Below are 7,500 nucleotides of genomic sequence, written 5' to 3' on the forward strand. Positions count from 1 at the left end.
CGACGGGCTTCTTTCAGTTTCCACCTACCAAATCCACTCACAAGGCTCTGGTCGGCCCGAGGCTATAGTAGAAGACACTTTCCCAAGGTGCCCAGCAGTGGGACTGAATCCAGGACCATGTGGTTGGTAAACAACCTACTTACCACACAGCCACTCCTGCGCCTATTAAAATATTTTAAAATATTTTAAAAATTACGTTTATATATTCGTTTTGCAACATTTTGGGGACTGGCCGTAATTTTCTAGTCTAAATTGTTTTGCAAAAATCTCACTAAATGAAATCTGGTGGAACATGTTTTGGAGATTTTGGAAGGTGTGGCATAATTTTCGATACGATGTATTCCAGAACATGTTAGTGATTAGAGATCTGAGAATCAAGCTTTATCCTGATTAAACAGGACTGCCTGCGGTTTATTACAACAGGATTTTTTTCTAGCTTTAGATTCAAGCAGTGAAGTTATTGACAACTAACGGCATATCTGGTACTTTGATTCGTATAAACTCCTTATGAATAACTCCTTACATAATCCAACAAACGCTCAATGATATTTTGTCTGTGTGAAGCCCCTCTCATCGATGTGCTACAGGTTTTTGATTTAGGTTTAGCCACTCAAAGCTTAATATTGCCGCAAAGAATTCAATTTCCCATCTCCGGTTAAGATCTTGTTTTAAAATGATGCTTAGATCTTAAGTGTAAATGAATGAACGAACGAATGAATGAACGAATAAAAATTTCGTCCATCGTTATCGACGATGACCAGTTTGATCATAGTTAAAGTGGATGAAGCAATTCACAGAAGTGAAATGTTTTTTGGAAGATTCCTTGATGAAAGATCACAGGAAACCAATTTTCCCAATTTTAATTTCATCCAAGCTTTTACCAATTCATATGAATGTTCATAATCCTAACTCTAAATTCAATGAAAAGCGCTTTCATTCTCTACAGCTGAATCACTTCTATGTTTTGCCGCTTGCATTTTGGGATGATATCATCCAATCAGGAAATATCAGCATCAAGCTTCATCAAGCAAACTGAAATTGGTCCGTCTTAATTTTCCGAACCAGCTTCAGCAAGTTCTTTCATTCACTACATTTTGAACATAAAATTTTAGATTATTTTTAGCTGCCTTTGTATGCATCACATCTTGAATGACACTCGTAAAGTATAATGAATTAAACATGCTCTTTGCTTGGTTTCACCATCTCTTCTTCATATGGTAGCTTATTCTAAAATATGCTTGATGCTTTACGGTAACCTTTTTTGAAATCACTACACATCAGAGAATGCGGCCAATATATAGAGTTCGTACAAAACCTTGGTTTCCACAAGTTCGTTGCATATACCGATGGAACATCCTAGGCAATCTGATGGCCGTTATAATTAAATAATAAATCAATGCTCAAGTTGGTTGAGATCAGATGAGAATCCATTTCGTTAAGAATTTTCTCAAAATAACAAAATAACGAAAGAGAAACAGAACTGAATGCAGGAACATGTACACTTGTTTATTCTATAACACCAGTAATCCTTATTTATCTCTTTCTTTGTTTCTATCTATCTATCTATATATCTATCTATCTATCCATCTATCTATCGATCGATCGATCGATCGATCTATCTATCTATCGTATGAATTGTCGCTCGATCAATTTCAATCGGCTGTTAATATTTTTGGCTTTTGTTTTATTATCGACTTGATTACTCTTCTCAGCAGGGTTTCGGTATCCACAGTCCACGGTATTTAGAGCAACTGCAATGTTCTTTAATGTTTCCCTATATTTTTGAAAGATGATACAAATATATTCAGTAACTCTTTGATTCCTTTTGGCATTACGCATTATTTAATAGATTTTTCCATTGGTAAACAAGCTATGAAACTATGCCTTCTTAATTTTATTAAAGGATTAAAGGATGTTCCATCATGAGATCAAGAAGATATATGCATCCTAATTTCATTTACTAAATTTCTCACAATTACCAGTGCGTGGTTAGAATTCTTTCCAATATATTTCAATTTTTTACCGGGTTCTCGATAAGTGTAATATTTTTAAGTATTAATCTTTAAACTACGAACTAAAATGTTTAGAGCTCCAAGGGTGCTATCGTCTGACATCGTGAAACACAGTCGATTGATTGTATAAATAATAAACGCGTGTGTGCATACGTTTGTGAGATTCTCTGTGTGTGTATGTTTTTTTCTAAATGAATCTAAAGCGTGATGATTCATATTAAAAGTTTCTGTTAAAACCATCATCCGTTATAATACCGATTGCAGGGTGGTTGGCTTTCAATGAAACAAATATACATATGCATAATACAAAAGGTGTGTAAACAGGATACATGTATGCATACATGCGTGTACACAAACATGCGTATATATATATATATATATATATATATATATATATATATACACAGATACACATATACGCATATATATGCATACATACACATATTTATATCTATATATACATATCTATACGTACATGCAATACATATGTGGTATGGTGTGTGTATGTGCGTATATATATATATATATATATATATATATATATACACATATATATATATATATGAGAATGTGTGTCTGTATACATGTATATTTCTAAACATCTTTTATCCTATCTCTGTCTATATATGTTTATACATATCTAGTACAATGAGGATTGGAAGGTATGCGATCTTAATGATATAATAAATATATATGTATGCAAGTAGAAACACACACACACTCATACTCACTCTCTCACACACGCAGCTCCCCTCCCACATATACACACAAAAATGCACCTATAAATATATATATATGCATTTATGTATGTATATATGTGTGTGTGTGTGTGCGTGTGTGTGTACCTGTGTGTTTATGAGTGCGTATACACATCAGCTGAATTTGCTACGAAGCCCGCCTGTTACTTTAAGGAACTCTCAACCATTGGTATGATATTTCTCTTTACGGAAAGCAAATTATGTTGAATAAAAATGTCCAAAGAACATAAAGCTGATTCCATTCAGCGCAACTGAATCCATTAGCACTGCTTTGCAGCTTTATGACTGTTCTGAGAGTACAAACGGTTCAGATATTTGGATTAATCACTGATTAATTCAAGGTTATCTTATAAACCGTATTTATACACTTAACTGCAAATACAATCGTATCAGATAGAGTATTATTTTAGGTTCCATTTGCTTTTACTACTGGTCTCTGTTTATCATTCGTCTTGGATATATACACACTTATATGTACGTAAATGGATATGTACATAAAATACATACATTCTAGCACCCCCACCCCCACACATAACATACAAATCTACACATAGAAATAAATGTGTGAGGGTATGTGGATGCGAATATGTGTGTGTATATATATATATATATGTATATCTAAATTTATCTATCTATCTCTCTATCTATCTATCTATCTATCTATCTATCTATCTATCTATCTATCTATCTATATATATATATATATATATATATATATATATATATATATATATATGTCCATCTGTATATGTACATAGATGTGTGTGTGTGTATATATATATATATGTATGTATTTATATATATATATATATATATATATATATATATATATACACTGATTTATATGTAAACGTACTCATATACAAATATAAACATATGTCTATATACGCCTATTTACATGTAGACAAACATATATACAAGTATATAAAGAGACACGGCCATGCACACACAGACACACTTACGCACACACACATATACGCACTCATATAAAATTAGTTACACATGAACGTATATGCAATTGCGCGTACAAATCGCGACACACAAACGCTCGCACGCGCGCATATGCATAAATGCATGCATACATACATACATATATTTATATAAATAAATATATGTAAATATAAATATAACGTATCCATATATATATAAATACACGCACACACACACACACACACACACACACACACACACATATATATATATATATATATATATATATACCTATTTATCTATATATGAGTTGTGTGTATGTATATATACATATGTATACATGTATATATGTAAATATTTGTCTACATACCTCTATAGTTTAATATATATACACTTACGTTGTAACAAGCTACTACTTTCTTTTATTGATGGCAATTCAGTTTCGATGGATGTGTAGATACATCTTATTTCCAATATGTTTTGATTTACGAGAAATGTAAAAAAAAAAAAATATATATAACTGAGCAAAATTATTTTTGTGTGCTCTGCAATCGGAAACGTGCTTTGCCATTATTATTATTATTATTATTATTATTATTATTATTATTATTATTATTATTATTATTATTATTATTATTATTATTATTATTATTATTATTATTATTATTATTATTATTATTATTATTATTATTAACATATTATTATTATTATTAGTATTTTTATTATTACATTTTAAGAATTTTTTTTACCTTTTTGACATCATAAAATATATGGCCCTTAAAGCTATCCGAGGAAATTTTTTATTCTGAAAATCAATTGCTATGAAATGAAGAATTTAGAAGCGAACATTGCTTAAAATCACCATGACTCATAAAGAAGGACACAAAACTAAAAAAAAAAAAAAAAAGCAAAACAGAACAAACATTCAAAGCAAAATGTAAACAATAAGCAGGAATTTAGTTGCTTACATCCATCCATAGATAGCAATCTCCTGTTAATTCTTGCAGCAAGAAAAGATAACTCTTATGATTTATCTAAGCCGTTCAAATGGATCACCCTCTCTTACACCAAGTCGCTTATTGATCTCAGGTTGTTTATAGAATAATTTATGAGCGTGTGTAAACAAGATTGTCTTAATCGACACTATTTTTGCCTGGAGATGTGCATTGCTCTTTACTAAATGTTACAAGGTCTTCTTTAGTTTTTAGTTTGACTGAAATATATATATATATATATATATATATATACGCTAATTTATATGTATATAAACATTTATATATCTGTGTGTGTTTATATGTTTATGTAAATATATACATTGGCCATTTATAAGCTCATATATTAACCCTCCTTACGAACTCACATAGTGTGTGCTAAAGAAATAAGGTAAACTGTTTGAGAGAAAAGAAATATATAATTTAATATATAATGTATGACTATATTGATATATGCCTATGTGTAAATATTATATACATACAGACACACTCATACACACATATATATATAGGTATATATACATAAATCTATATATAAATATCTATGTAGAGAGAGATGCATATATATATATATATATATATATATATATATATATATTTCTTTTAAAATGCAGAGATGCCTATAATAGGACATCTACTCGCTAGAAATAGCAGCAAAAGACTACATACCACAAAAATTAGGGATAATTTCGAAAGGAAATGAAAAATAAAAACTTTAGTAAAAGTTTTTATTTTTCATTTCCTTTCGAAATTATCCCTAATTTTTGTCGTGTGTAGTCTTTTGCTGCTATTTCTAGCGAGTAGATGTCCTATTATAGGCATCTCTGCATTTTAAATGAATAATACATAGTCTATTGACTGTTTTTTTTTACTCTCGCTAGACCACTGGTGGTAAATAAAATTTCTAAAATTTTTTTTTGCTACCCTATAATTTATTAATATATATATATATATATATATATATATATTCATACACACACTCAATCATACAGGCACATACACATATATGCATACTTACATACATACATACATACATACATACATACATACATACATACATACCTATATATTTATATGAAAAAACATCGTTTGTTTGTATCAAGCGCATTGTTATTCGATATTTCAAATAGCAATTGAGGGGAAAAAGTTGTTAGACATCGTATTTTGTTTCCGTTATCAATGAATTATCTGTATTCAAATATTTCTTCCTTGGGCATCCGTGGTAGTCACGGTGGGAACGTGTAGGAATTTATTAAGTATTTCATACTTGGTGGTTTCGTTCACCATATTTCTATCTATGAACCAATCCCCGTTCTTCAAGGTCTATCTATGAAACTGTGGGTTAGCTTTCTATGGGTAGGGAGGGGTCGAACTGTTTGCTAGATATCGCAGCAGCATCTCTGAATAGTTATATTTGTAGTAATCTATCGAAAATGAAGGAAATAATATGAAGAAGAGATGATCATGGCTAGAAAATTGTAGGTCTGCTCAATCCGTGGGGGCCAGGAGCTTTACAACAACAAGAGCAATAGCTACGACTACAATAATAACGACAGTAACAACAGTGATAGTAGTAGCTATGCCTATAACACAAGGCAGAGCGAATGTAGTAACGCGGCATGTTCGTGACAATCATCAACATCCAGTGTAACAAGTGCTGCAGCAGAGCAGCGGATGTCGCGAAAGCAGCAATAAGAATGACGATAACAGCCAATACTGCAACAACAATAACAATGACAATGATCGAGGTACAGCAGCAACAACAACCATTAAAACAACAACCATTAAAACAAGAACAAGAGTAGAATCTACACTAGAAGTAAAAATAATAGTTAAAGGAGCAACATCACAACAGCAACAACAAAAACTGTACTACAACAATAGTAGCACGAACAGTAGTAGTAGTGGCACCATCAGCATTACCAGCAGCAGCAGCAGCAGGAACTGGTACGATGCTAATAACAAGAATTACGTCCGAACAATATCGAAGTTGTTGATTGAAATATATACCTGTTTTAGAATTGATCGTTTATTTGTTTAAGTCATTAGACTGCGGCCATGCTGGGGCACCGGATTGAGGAACAACTCGAGTCGAAAGAACCGACCCCAGCACATCTTTTTTAAGTCTGTGACTTATTCTATCGGTGTTTTTAGTAGACCCAAATAAGTTACGGGGAGGGAAACAATCCAATACCGGTAGTCAAGCGATGCTGGTGGACAGAAACAAGTAAATACACACAGACACGCACGCTCTCACATCCACACACATATATATAGATAGATATGTACATATATATATATATATATATTTAACTGTAATACTCTGTCTTATTTCCAACTTCCGCACACAATCTCATCCCTTCACTCGTTTACATATACACAATACTTCTCTTAATCTCTTTCATAATTTTTCTAAAAAAAGGTTTCTTGGGCAGATCTATGTTAAAAGATTCACAGACTTTGATATTTCCGGCTTTCTTTAAGGCAATCTTATTTTGAATAGTTTGTTTAAAATATACATATTCTTCAACATAACTTATCTGAACCTAAAAGAGATTCTCTTCCCTTTAATGTTATTATCAGAAACAAACCAAGTTTTTAAAATATCGCTTTTTTTTTTTTTAGAAAAGATGCTAGATTGCAATTCAGAAAGATTTTGAATACTATTTCTAGCAAAAAAGACTCAGCTCGTATTATTTATCACAAATTCTTCTCCTTGGCATTCTATTCGACTTCTTTAAGATTCATATTAAAATAAACAACAAAAATCAATCACAAAACATTCCATACGATAAAGAGGTGAGCCTC

This window comes from Octopus bimaculoides, chromosome 27 (assembly GCF_046866305.1).
Source record: "Octopus bimaculoides isolate indiv1 chromosome 27, ASM4686630v1, whole genome shotgun sequence".
Lineage (NCBI taxonomy): Eukaryota > Metazoa > Mollusca > Cephalopoda > Octopoda > Octopodidae > Octopus > Octopus bimaculoides.